Genomic DNA, 14,327 nt, shown 5'->3' with positions numbered 1-14,327 from the left:
GGGTCATGAGGATGGAAATAGCATGGGGTGGATGCGATTTTGGGAGACTTAGGAGGTAGCACTGGGGTGTGGGTGTACAGGCAGAACAGCATTAGGGTGACCAGCCATGACAGACCTGCGAGAGACCTCAGCCATTAATTAGTCCAGACTTCTCATTCCTCTAATGGACAGAGTGAGGCCCAAGAGATCAAATGACACCTTCAAAATCACAGACTTGGTGTCAGCACCAAAACATGGGGCTCAGATTCTGGGGTCTCCAGGACACAGCATTTGTAAGTTAATTTGAAAAGATGGAAACAAAATGAAAACAAGGCAGCCCCCAGCCCTCCCAGAAACTCCTTGTCAGTTTCATCTCTGCAGCTCCCAGCTTCCCCTGCCCATTCCTTGGGCAAGCCTGCTTCCTGGAAAAGTCACTGCAGCCTGTGTACAAGAGCAACAGCGTCCCCTCCCTGGACACTGACCTGTAAGGGCTCCTGAAAGAGAGGTCAACCTTATCAAAGGTGTTTTAAGTCCCCTAACCCATCTCCTTTCAGCCCCCAGCTCTCGGTTGCCGAAGAATTTTCATGGCTGAGAGAACCTGCTAGTGACAAATCTGCTGAAGCGTGGAGACAAGATTGGGAAATTAGAGGATGCTCTTGGATTTCCAAAGGGACAGATACTGAACGCGGACATTCCTTTTCACATACACAGACGTCGGTGCACGCACGCCTGCGAGGGAGATCAATTCTAACCCCCAAAGGCCCCTTTGTCTCACTGAAGCGCTTATTAAATGAATCTGTGTTTTCCACCGGCAGCCCAGAGTCATCTAGAAAGGGAACACAATGCGATGTCAGTCAGTATTTGTTACTGTCAGAGCCTTGCTCACAGTCTGCCCGGCATTTATTGTCTTTTGGGGGCTCGTTTTATCCATTTTCTGTGGGCAAAGTCATTAATCTTCCTCCAGGCTCGGGTGCTGTGTATCCCTGACAGCCAGGGTCCCAGCTTCTTGGGCGGCTGTGTAGGGGCACCTCCTGGCCTTGCGGTGTCGGAGCTTTGATTAGAAAGAGTGACGAGCGAGTGGAGCCATAAAAAGGACTGAGAGGGGAGGGGTGCCAACATCTGGGGTCCCAGGAGGAACAGGGGATCTGCGGAAAAGGTCACTCTGTTTTTGAATCATCTCCAGTGCACCCTGACACCAAAATATGCTTAGTCTTATGCAGAGTCACTTGATAAAGAGGCTAATGAAGTGGAAAGATGTCAGCAGAGCTAAGCGGGCCAGACTCCGGGGGATACGCCATGATTCACCCTTCCGTTTCCATGGAAACCAGAGAGGCTTGGCTTCTTTCTTCCTTTCCTTCCTTTTGGAAGGTCTTTCCTTGGTAACCTTGACCCTTTCACATTGGCAGCCAGAGATAAGGAATTCCATTTTGCCTTATCTGGTCATGGTTGGCTGGTAGACACTGATGGGTCTGCGATGGGGGTGGGGTACTGGCCAGGGGCTCTGGCATGCCTTAATTCAAATGCATGAAATGGAGGGTGGGAGGGGAGAGAAAAAGAACACAGTTAATTAAGGTTGATATTGCAGAGAAGGTTGTTTTCTGAATAATAAATTCTATGGGCTTCACAAACAAGTGCAAGTAAAGGAGTGCAAAAAGGAGAGACAGTTGAAGGGCAGAGGAAGACCACTTCGGTCAGAGGATGTTTTTGGAGGGTTGAGGTGAGGGATAGAGGTTACATCTAAGGAGCCCTCACTATGCTAGGATCTTGATACACAGAACCAACACTGTGTTCAATGATATCTTGTGATATTACTGTCCGTACAAGCACACTTTGCCTTGAGCAGTGAGGTCACTTGTGGCCTCAGCTAATGGGCAATGGCTTTGAAATTGATCCAGATAGGAGAGTTGCCTTTAGGTTATTATCAAGGAGAAGGATTTTTCTTCAATTTGGGCTCAGAAATGTTGCTTCTCGGCAGATGCCTTCCCCAGACATGTTGTATATCACTTTTCAGTTCAAATGCCCACTATACTCTTATGTTTTCTGTGTCTTCAGGATTAAACCATTCCAATTAGAGTTTTTGTTTTTTCTAGATATATACTCAGAAGTAGAATTGTAAGTCATATGGTAGTTCTGGCCTTCCCTGGAAGCTCAGATGGTAAAGAATCTGCTGGAGACCTGGGTTAAATCTCTGGGTCTGGAAAGTCCCCTGGAGAAGGGGAAGGCAACCCACTTCAGTATTCTTGGCTGGAGAATCCCATGGACAGAGGAACCCTGTGGGCTAACGTCCACTGGGTCTCAAAGAGTAGGACAGGACTGAGTGACTTTCACTTTCACAGTAGTTCTATTTTTAATTTTTAAAGGAAATTCTATACTGTTTTTCCCCCAGCAAGAGCTAGCAGAGTTATGCCAAGAGATGCACTGGTCATAGCAAGCACCCTCTTCCAACAACACAAGAGACACCTCTACACATGGACACCACCAGATGGTCAATGCCGAAATCAGATTGATTATATTATTTGCAGCCAAAGATGGAGAAGCTCTATAAAGTCAGCAAAAACAACGCCAGGAGCTGTCTGTGGCTCAGATAATGAACTCCTTATTGACAAATTCAAACTTACATTGAAGAAAGTAGGGAAAACCACTAGACCATTCAGGTATGACCTAAATCAAATCCCTTATGATTATACAGTAGAAGTGAGAAACAGATTCAAGGGGTTAGATCTGATAGATAGAGTGCCTGAAGAACTATGGACTGATGTTTGTGACATTGTATAGGAGGCAGTGATTAAGACCATCCCCAAGAAAAAGAAGTGCAAAAAGGCAAAATGGTTGTCTGAGGAGGCCTTACAAATAGCTGAGAAAAGAAGAGAAGCTGAAGGTAAAGGAGAAAAGGAAAGATATACCTATCTGAATGCAGAGTTCCAAAGAATAGCAAGGAGAAATAAGAAAGCCTTCCTCAGTGATCAGTGCAAAGAGATAGAGGAAAATAATAGAATGGGAAAAACTAGAGATCTCTTCAATAAAATTAGAGATACCAAGGGAACATTTCACGCAAAGATGGGCACAATAAAGGACAGAAATGATATGGACCTAACAGAAGCAGAAGTATTAAGAAGAGGTGGCAAGAATACACAGAACTATATAGAAAAGATCTTAATGACCCAGATAACCACCATGGTGTGATCACTCACCTAGAGCCAGACATCCTGGAGTGCAAAGTCAAGTGGGCCTTAGGAAGCATCACTATGAACAAAGCTAGTGGAGGTGATGGAATTCCAGTTGAACTATTTCAAATCCTAAAAGATGATGCTGTGAAAGTGCTGCACTCAGTATGCCAGCAAATTTGGAAAACTCAGCAGTGGCCACAGGACTGGAAAAGGTCAGTTTTCATTCCAATCCCAAAGGACAATGTCAAAGAATGTTCAAACGACCACACAATTGCACTCATCTCACACACTAGCAAAGTAATGCTCAAAATTCTCCAATACAGGCTTCAACAGTATGTGAACTGAGAACTTCCAGATGTTCAAGCTGGATTTAGAGGTAGAGGAATCAGAGATCAAATTACCAACATCCATTGGATCATAGAAAAAGTGAGAGAATTCCAGATAAACATCTACTTCTGTTTCACTGACTATGTCAAAACCTTTGACTGTGTGGTTCGCAGCAAACTATGGACAATTTTTGAAGAGATGGGAGTACCAGACCACCTTACCTGCCTTGTGGGAAACCTGTATGCAGGTCAAAAAGCAGCAATTAGAACCAGACATGGAACAACAGACTGGTTCTAAATTGGGAAAGGCATACATCAAGGCTGTATATTTTCACCCTGATTATTTAACTTATATGCAGAAATAATGCATGTGAAATGCCAGGCTGGATGAAGCACAAGCTGGAATCAAGATTGCTGGGATAAATACCAATAACCTCAGTATGCAGATGACACCATCCTTACTGCAGAAAGCAAAGAGAAACTAAAGAACTTCTTGATGAAAGTGAAAGAGGAGAGTGAAAAATCTGGCTTAAAACTCAACATTCAAAAAACTAAGATCATGGCATCTGGTCCCAACACTTCATGGTAAACAGGTGGGGAAACAATGGAAATAGTGACAGACTTTATTTTCTTGGGCTCCAAAATCACTGCGGATGATGACTGCAGCCATGAAATTAAAAAAAAAAAAAAAACTTGCTCCTTGGAAGAAAAGCAATGACAAACCTAGACAGTATATTAAATTATTAAAAAGCAGAAGCATCATTTTGCCATCAAAGGCCTGTCTAGTCAAAGGTATGATTTTTCCAGTAGTCATGTATGAATCTAAGAGTTGGACCATAAAGAAAGCTGAGCACTGAAGAACTGATGCTTTTGGACTGTGGTGCTGGAGAAGACTCTTGAGAATTCTTTGGACAGTGAGGAGATCAAACCAGTCATTCATAAAGAAAATCAATCCTGGTTATTCATTGGAAGGACTGATGCTGAAGATGAAGCTCCAACACTTTGGTCACCTGCCTTGAAGAACTGACTCACTGGTAAAGACCCTGATGCTGGGAAAGATTGAAGGCAGGGGGAAAAGGGGATGACAGAGGTTGAGATGGTTGGATGGCATCATTGACTCAATGGACATGAGTTTGAGCAAGCTCTGGGAGTTGGTGATGGACAGGGAAACCTGGAATGCAGCAGTCCATGGGTTGCAAAGAGTTGGACACAACTGAGTGACTGAACTGAACTGATACTGTTTTCCATAGGGGCTGCACCAATCTACTTTGCCACCAACAGTGTAGGAGGGTTTCCTTATCCCCAAACCTTCTCCTTCATTTATTTGCAAACTCTTTGATGATGGCCATTCTGATAGCTATGAGGTGATACTTCATTGTGGTTTTGGTTTGCATTTGAGAAACCTATATGCAGGTCAGGAAGCAACAGTTAGAACTGGACATGGAACAACAGACTGGTTCCAAATAGGAAAAGGAGTATGTCAAGGCTGTATATTGTCACCCTGCTTATTTAACTTATATGCAGAGTACATCTTGAGAAACGCTGGGCTGGAGGAAGCACAAGCTGGAATCAAGATTGCTGGGAGAAATATCAATAACCTCAGATATACAAACGATACCACCCTTATGGCACAAAGTGAAGAGGAGCTAAAAAGCCTCTTGATGAAAGTAAAAGAGGAGAGTGAATAAGTTGTCTGAAAACTCAACATTCAGAAAACGAAGATCATGGCATCTGGTCCCATCACTTCATGGGAAATAGATGCGGAAACAGTGGAAACAGTGTCAGACTTTATTTTGGGGGGCTCCAAAATCACTGCAGATGGTGGCTGCAGCCATGAAATTAAAAGACGCTTAGTTCTTGGAAGGAAAGTTATGACCAACCTAGATAGCATATTAAAAAGCAGAGACATTACTTTGCCAACAAAGGCTATGGTTTTTCCAGTAGTCATGTATGGATGTGAGAGTTGGACTGTGAAGAAAGCTGAGTGCCAAAGAATTAATGTTTTTAAACTGTGGTGTTGGAGAAGACTCTTGCGAGTCCCTTGGACTGCAAGGAGATCCAACCAGTCCATTCTAAAGGAGATCAGTCCTGGGTGTTCACTGGGAGGACTGATGCTAAAGCTGAAACTTTACTACTTTGGCCACCTCATGCGAAGAGCTGACTTATTGGAAAAGACTCTGATGCTGGGAGGGATTGGGGGCAGGAGGAGAAGGGGACAACAGAGGATGATATGGCTGGAAGGCATCACTGACTCGATGGACATGAGTTTGAGTAGACTCTGGGAGTTGTTGATGGACAGGGAGGCCTGGCGTGCTGCGATTCATGGGGTCACAAAGAGTTGGAAATGACTGAGTGACTGAACTGAACTGAACTGAATAATTAGTGATGTTGAGCATCTTTTCAGGTGCCCATTAGCCATCTGTATATCATCTTTGGAAAAATATTCTTTTAGGTCTTCTATTTTTTGATTTTTTTAAAAATACATTGAGTTGTATGAGCTGTTTGTTTACTTTGGTTATCAACCCCTTTTTAGTTGTATTGTTTGCAGTAATTTTCTCTTATTTTGTAGGTTGTCTTTTTATTTTGTTGATCATATCCTTTGCTTTGGAAAGCTTCTAAGTTCGATTTAGGTCCCCCTTTTTTTTTCAGATTTTATTTTATTTTTACTTTACAATATTGTATTGGTTTTGCCATATATCAGTGAGACAGCAAAAGAGACCCAGATGTATAGAACAGTCTTTTGGACTCTGTGGGACAGGGAGAGGGTGGGATAATTTGGGAGACTGGCATTGAAACATGTATAATATCATATAAGGTCCCATTTTAAAATTTTTGCTTTTATTTCTTTTGCCCTGGGAGACTGATCTAAGAAAATATTGTTACAATTTATGTCAAATAATGTTTTGCCTATATTATCTTCTAAAGACTAGAGATCTCTTCAAGAAAATTAGAGATACAAAGGGAACATCTCATGCAAAGATGGGCTCGATAAAGGACAGAAATAGTATGGACCTAACAGAAGCAGAAGATATTAAGAAGAGGTGGCAAGAATACACGGAAGAACTGTACAAAAAAGATCTTCACGACCCAGATAATCATGATGATGTTTTCACTAATCTAGAGCCAGACATCTTGGAATGTGAAGTCAAGTGGGCCTTAGAAAGCATCACTATGAACAAAGCTAGTGGATGTGATGGAATTCCAGTTGAGCTGTTTCAAATCCTGAAAGATGATGCTGTGAAAGTGCTGCACTCAATATGCCAGCAAATTTGGAAAACTCAGCAGTGGCCACAGGACTGGAAAAGGTCAGTTTTCATTCCAATCCCAAAGAAAGGCAATGCCAAAGAATGCTCCAACTATCACACAATTGCACTCATCTCACATGCTAGTAAAGTAATGCTCAAAATTCTCCAAGCCAGGCTTCAGCAATACATGAACCATGAACTCCCTGATGTTCCAGCTGGTTTTAGAAAAGGCAGAGGAACCAGAGATCAAATTGCCAACATTCACTGGATCATGGAAAAAGCAAGAGAGTTCCAGAAAAACATCTATTTCTGCTTTATTGACTAGGCCAAAGCCTTTGACTGTGTGGATCACAATAAACTGTGGAAAATTCTAAAAGAGATGGGAATACCAGACCACCTAACCTGCCTCTTGAGAAATCTGTATGCAGGTCAGGAAGCAACAGTTAGAACTGGACATGGAACAACAGACTGGTTCCAAATAGGAAAAGGAGTATGTCAAGGCTGTTTATTGTCACCATGCTTATTTAACTTCTATGCAGAGTATATCATGAGAAATGCTGGACTGGAAGAAACACAAGCTGGAATCAAGATTACCGGGAGAAATATCAATAACCTCAGATATGCAGATGACAGCACCCTTATGGCAGAAAGTGAAGAGGAGCTAAAAAGCCTCTTGATGAAAGTAAAAGAAGAGAGCAAAAAAGTTGGTTTAAAGCTCAACATTCAGAAAACGAAGATCATGGCATCTGGTCCCATCACTTCATGGGAAATAGATGGAGAAACAGTGGAAACAGTATCAGACTTTATTTTTGGGAGCTCCAAAATCACTGCAGATGGTGACTGCAGCCATGAAACTAAAAGACGCTTACTCCTTGGAAGAAAAGTTATGACCAACTTAGACAGCACATTCAAAAGCAGAGACATTACTTTGCCGACTAAGGTCCATCTAGTCAAGGCTATGGTTTTTTCAGTAGTCATGTATGGTTGTGAGAGTTGGACTGTGAAGAAGGCTGAGCGCCGAAGAATTGATGCTTTTGAACTGTGGTGTTGGAGAAGACTCTTGAGAGTCCCTTGCACTGCAAGGAGATCCAACCAGTCCATTCTGAAGGAGATCAGCCCTGGGATTTCTTTGGAAGGACTGATGCTAAAGCTGAAACTCCAGTACTTTGGCCACCTCATGTGAAGAGTTGACTCATTGGAAAAGACCCTGATGCTGGGAGGGATTGGGGTCAGGAGGAGAAAGGGACGACTGAAGATGAGATGGGTGGATGGCATCACAGATTCAATGGACATGAGTCTGAGTGAACTCCGGGAGATGGTGATGGACAGGGAGGCCTGGCGTGCTGTGATTCATGGGGTCGCAAAGAGTCGGACACGACTGAGCGACTGAATTGAACTGAACTGAACTGATGTCTTACATTTAGGTCTTCAAACCATTTTGAGTTTATTTCTGTATATGATGTGAAGGAATGTTCTAATTTCATTGTTTTATATGAGGCTGTCCAGATTTCCCAACACCACTTGTTGAAGAGATTATCTTTTCTCTATTATATATTCTTGTCTCTTTTTTCATAGATTATTTGACCGTAGGTGTGTAGGTTTATTTCTGGCCCCTCTGTTCTGTTCCATTGATCTAGGTATCTGTTTTCATGTCAGTACCAGACTGTCTTGATTACTGTAGCTTTGTAGTGTAGTTTGAAGCCTGAAAAGATTATATCTTCAATTTTGTTCTTTTTTCTCAGGATTGTTTTGGCAACTGTGGGTATTTTGTGATTCCATAGGAATTTTGGGATTAGTTGTTCTAATTCTGTGAAAAATGTTATAGGTATTTTGATAGGGTTTGCATTAAATCTGTAGATTGCTTTAGGCAGTATGGCCTGGAGTAAATTACTGCTGAGAAAAATTTACTTGCCCCTGGCCAATCAAAGCTTGGTGATCTTTGATCTTCAGGTTGATCATCCATTCTTGGATCAGATAATGGGTGTGTGGTTGAATACACGTGGTACTAACATGATTCCTTACCCAACCCCTCAAAAGCAACTATGGATTGGGATAAATTCTTAAAAGAGATACAGTGTTAGGTGACTCCAAATACCTTTGTTATAAGACCTCTATCTTTTCCTTTAACTTAAAATGTCAGGGAAGAAATATATATTAAAAAAAATTATTATTATAAAGATAAAAATCTTAACATGTTCTTCCTTTATAATATGAGCCTTATTCTTTTATAATTGGGAATCTGGAAACATATTCACAAGTGTGTGCAAGAACTGGACAATCTCAAACTTGGTAGGCTACCAAGGAGGAAGTGCTCCATGGTTGGGTAATGTAGGTTCACAGAATTCTTCTAATCCATCCTTCATTATTACATTCTAATGGATGATCTAAGTTGGGACTGAGGTAAATTTATTGGGAAAAATACTAGAGGGTGTGACGCTCCCTCTTCCATATCATTGAGCAATGGCTTAGGGGAATATTGGCAGCAGAAGAGCTTTTGCTTAGCTTCACATAGATTGTGGACAGAGATTTCTTGTGTATGATTCAACAGTAAAGGATTGGCCAAGTCAGTCATGCTACATCTATAATGAAGTACAATGCAGCTATATAAGATCATGAGGAAACTCTGGAATGATATGAAAGCTTTCCCAGATCTGTTATTAAGTTAAAAAAAAAGCAAGAGCAGAGCAGCGTGAATATTACATTTGACTTCTATTAGAAAAAGGAGAAAAATATATTTTCATGTATGCTTGTAATTACATAAAGAAACTCAGGCAACACACACAATACATAATAATAAAAAGTAAATTACTGATAGATGGATGGAGTAAGAATTGAATGAATGCATTGAAAGACTGAAAGGGAGATTATGAACCTTAATTTTTCTGAAAATGAGGCAACCATAATAGACTTGATATGTTCTTCACATACCCCAGTTAACAGAAGACACACAGCACACATCTCTGGTCAATAGAGACTGTGCTCATGCACAGAAGAGTATGTGAAAATAAACTCGGCAGCTTACTTGGCAGAAAGTAAACTCCTGGAGCAACTTGAAAATGGCCTAAATTTTGAATGCACTCCTTAGCCCACATTAGCAGAGACTATAAGCATCCCTGGTTCAAGGTCTGAAGCACAACCTCTAACTAATATTTGGTTAAACATTAAGGTATATAGACATTAGGGTGGACTTTAGGATGCTAGGCTTGAAAATCAAACTAAGCAGAGACAGAAGCAGCCAGACACTGTGCAGGAGACAGAGTTCACAGATTTGGTCCAGGCAAGTTACTCAATGGACAAGTAAACAAATAAAAAAGTAACAACCATAATTCTTGGGGAAAGGGTGGAGTCAGAATCCAGAATTGCTAAAATATATGGTCTAAAATGTCCAGGATTCAGTGAAAAGTATAAGACACGAAAAAAAAAAAAAGTCTGATTTATACTGTGGGAAAAAAAGAAGTCAGCAGAAATTGTCTCTGACTTCCGCCAGATGTTGGAATTAACAGATGAATATTTCAAATTAGTTATTATAAATATGTTAAAATAGCTAAAGGAAATTATGTTTAAAGAAGGGAACAAAAGTTGAATATCAAAGATTCAGTGAATAGCAAATCTCTAGAAGAAGATAGCATTTTAAAAAAGAAAATTCTGGAATTGAAAAGTATAATAACTTGGTAGATTTTAGATCACAGAAGAAAGAAGAAAAGAATTTGAAGATGAATCAATGTAAATTACCTCAACTGAGTAACAAAGAGAAAAAATGTTTGAAGAAAAATGAGCAGAGCCTCAGAACTCTGTGGGTCAATATAAGTATATCAACATATATGTAACAGCTGTTTCAGAAAGAAGGATAAGAATGGTAAATACAACTCCCAAAATTTGATTAAAAAATTAATTTACAAATTCAAGGAGCTCAGCATATTCCAAGATGGATAAACACAGAGAAATATACAACAAGACATGTTATTCTGATACTGTTGAAAGCCAAAGGGAAAGAGAAAATCCTCTTGTATGGAGAAACAATATAATTGTTTGCTGACTTCTAATCAGAAACAATACAGTTTGAAGGCAATAGAATGACATCTTCAAAGTGTTGAAAGAAAGAAAAAAATTCCTAAATACAACAAAGCTAGTCTTCAAAAATAAAGGTGAAATAAAACCATACCCAGATAAACAAATATCAAGAGTCTTTGTTCCTAGCAGACTCATCTTACAAGAAATACTAAAAGAAGTTCTTCAGGTTGAACAGAAGTGATGGCAGACTGTCACTTGAATTCACACACAAAAAATGAAGAAAAACTGGAAAACCTCTTTAAGAAAGCATCAAAGAATATTTTAATGATGTTGGGTTAGGCGAAGAGTTTGGGGATATGACATCAAAAGCTTAAGACAAAAAAGAACAAAAATGACACACTGGATTTTATGAACATTAAAACCGTTTTCACTTCAAAAGACATCATTAAGAGAATGTGAGGACAAGTTATAGACTTGGAGAAAGTATTTACATATTTTATTTTTGATAAAAGATTTCTATTCAGAATATGTAAACAACTATTAAAACTTTATAATCAGAAAACAAGCCAATTAGAAAATGGACAAAAGACTTAAATAGATATTTCACTAAAAATTACATACCTAAGTGGCTATTAAGTATAAGAAAAAGTGATCAGCATTATTAATCATTCAGTTCAGTCACTCAGTCGTGTCCGATTCTGAGCAACGCCATGAATCGCAGCAAGCCAGGTCTCCCTGTCCATCACCAACTCCAGGAGTTCACCCAAACTCATGTGCATCGAGTCGGTGATGCCATCCAGCCATCTCATCCTCGGTCGTCCCCTTCTCCTCCTGCCCTCAATCCCTCCCAGCATCAGGGTCTTTTCCAGTGAGTCAACTCTTCGCATGAGGTGGCCAAAGTATTGGAGTTTCAGCTTCAGCATCAGTCCTTTCAATGAACACCCAGGAAAGGTCTCCTTTAGGATGACTGGTTGGATCTCCTTGCAGTCCAAGGGACTCGCAAGAGTCTTCTCCAACACCACAGTTCAAAAGCATCAATTCTTTGGCACTCAGCTTTCTTCACAGTCCAATTTTCACATCCATACATGACCACTGAAAAAAACATAGTCTTGACTAGATGGACCTTTGTTGGCAAAGTAATATCTCTGCTTTTTAACATGCTATCTAGGTTGGCCATAACTTTCCTTCCAGGGACTAAGCATCTTTTAATTTCATGGCTGCACTCACCAACTGCAGTGATTTTGGAGCCCCCCAAAATAAAGTCTGACACTATTCTCACTGTTTCCACATCTATTTCCCATGAAGTGATGGCACCAGATGCCATGATCTTTGTTTTCTGAATGTTGAGCTTTAAGCCAACTTTTTCACTCTCCGTTTTCACTTTCATCAAGAGGCTTTTTGGCTCCTCTTCACTTTCTGCCATAAGGGTGGTGTTATCTGCATATCTGGGGTTATTGATATTTCTTCCAGCAATTTTGATTCCAGCTTGTTATTCTTCCAGTCCCGTGTTTCTCAAGATGTACTCTGCATAGCAATTAAATAAGCAGGGTGACAGTATACAGACTTGATGTACTCCTTTTCCTATTTGGAACCAGTCTGTTGTTCCATGTCCAGTTCTAACTGTTGCTTCCTGACCTGCATATAGGTTTTTCAAGAGGCAGGTCAGGTGGTCTGGTATTCCCATCTCTTTCAGAATTTTCCACAGTTTATTGTGGTCCACACAGTTAAAGGCTTTGCCATAGTCAATAAAGCAGAAATAGATGTTTTTCTGGAACTTTCTTGCTTTTTCAATGATCCAGTGGCTGTTGGCAATTTGATCTCTGGTTCCTCTGCTTTTTCTAAAAGCAGCTTGAACATCTGGAAGTTCACAGTTCATGTATTGCTGAAGCCTGGCTTGGAGAATTTTGGACATTAGTTTACTAGCATGTGAGATGAGTACAATTGTGCTGTAGTTTGAGCATTCTTTGGCATTGCCTTTCTTTAGAATTGGAATGAAAACTGACCTTTTCTAGTCCTGTGGCTACTGCCGAGTTTTCCAAATTTGCTGGCATATTGAGTGCAGCACTTTCACAGCATCATCTTTCAGGATTTGAAACAGCTCAACTGGAATTCCATGACCTCCACTAGCTTTGTTCATAGTGATGCTTTCTAAGGCCAACTTGACTTCAGATTCCAGGATGTCTGGCTCTAGATAAGTGATCCCACCATCGTGATTATCTTGGTCATGGGGATCTTTTTTTGTACATTTCTTCTGTGTATTCTTGCCACCTCTTCTTAATATTTTCTGCTTCTGTTAGGTCCATACCATTTCTGTACTTTATTGAGCCCATCTTTGCATGAAATGTTCCCTTGGTATCTCTTTTTTTGAAGAGATCTTTAATCTTCACCATTCTATTATTTTCCTCTATTTCTTTGCATTGATCACTGAGGAAGGCTTTCTTATCTCTCCTTGCTAATCTTTGGGACTGTGCATTCAGATGCGTATATCTTTCCTTTTCTCCTTTGCTTTTCGCTTCTTTTCTTTTCATAGCTATTTGCAATGTCTCCTCAGACAGCCATTTTACATTTTTGGATTTCTTTTCCATGATGATGGTCTTGATCCCTGTGTCCTGTACATTGTCATGAACCTCTGTCCATTGTTCATCAGGCATTCTGTGTATCAGATCTAGGCCCTTAAATCTATTTCTGCTTCTGCTGTATAATCATAAGGGATTTGATTTAGGTCATACCTGAATGGTCTAGTGGTTTCCCCTACTTTCATCAACTTAAGTCTGAATTTGGCAATAAGGAGTTCATTATCTGAGCCACAGCCAGCTCCTGGTCTTGTTTTTGTTGACTGTATAGACCTTCTCTATCTTTGGCTGCAAAGAATATAATCAACCTGATTTCGGTGTTGACCATCTGGTGATGTCCCTGTGTAGAGTGTTCTCTTGTGTTGTTGGTAGAGGGTGTTTCCTATGACCAGTGCGTTCTCTTGGCAAAACTCTATTAGCCTTTGCCCTGCTTTATTCCGTATTCCAAGGCCAAATTTGCCTGTTACTCCAGGTATTTCTTGACTTCCTACTTTTGCATTCTAGTCCCCTATAATGAAAAGGACATTTTTTTTTGGGGGGGGGTGTTAGTTCCAAAAGGTCTTGTAGGTCTTCATAGAATCATTCAGCTTCAGCTTCTTTAGCATTACTAGTTGGGGCATAGGCTTGGATTACTGTGATAGTGAATGGTTTGCCTTGGAAACAAACAGAGGTCATTCTGTTGTTTTTGAGATTGCATCCAAGTACTGCATTTCGGACTCTTGTTGATCATGATGGCTACTCCATTTCTTCTAAGGGATTCTTGCCCACAGTAGTAGATATAATGGTCATCTGAGTTAAATTCACCCTTTCCAGTCCATTTTAGTTCACTGATTCATAGAATGTCAGTGTTCACTCTTGCCATCTCCTGTTTGACCACTTCCAATTTGCCTTGATTCATGGACCTAACATTCCAGGTTCCTATGCAATATTGCTCTTTACAGCATCAGACCTTGCTTCTATCCCCAGTCACATCCACAACTGGGTATTGCTTTTGCTTTGGCTCCATCCTTTCATTCTTTCTCAAGT

The sequence above is a fragment of the Oryx dammah genome, unplaced genomic scaffold (assembly GCF_014754425.2).
Source record: "Oryx dammah isolate SB20612 unplaced genomic scaffold, SCBI_Odam_1.1 HiC_scaffold_2, whole genome shotgun sequence".
Lineage (NCBI taxonomy): Eukaryota > Metazoa > Chordata > Mammalia > Artiodactyla > Bovidae > Oryx > Oryx dammah.
The sequence above is the reverse complement of the archived record's forward strand: the minus strand, read 5'-3'. Positions refer to the sequence as shown.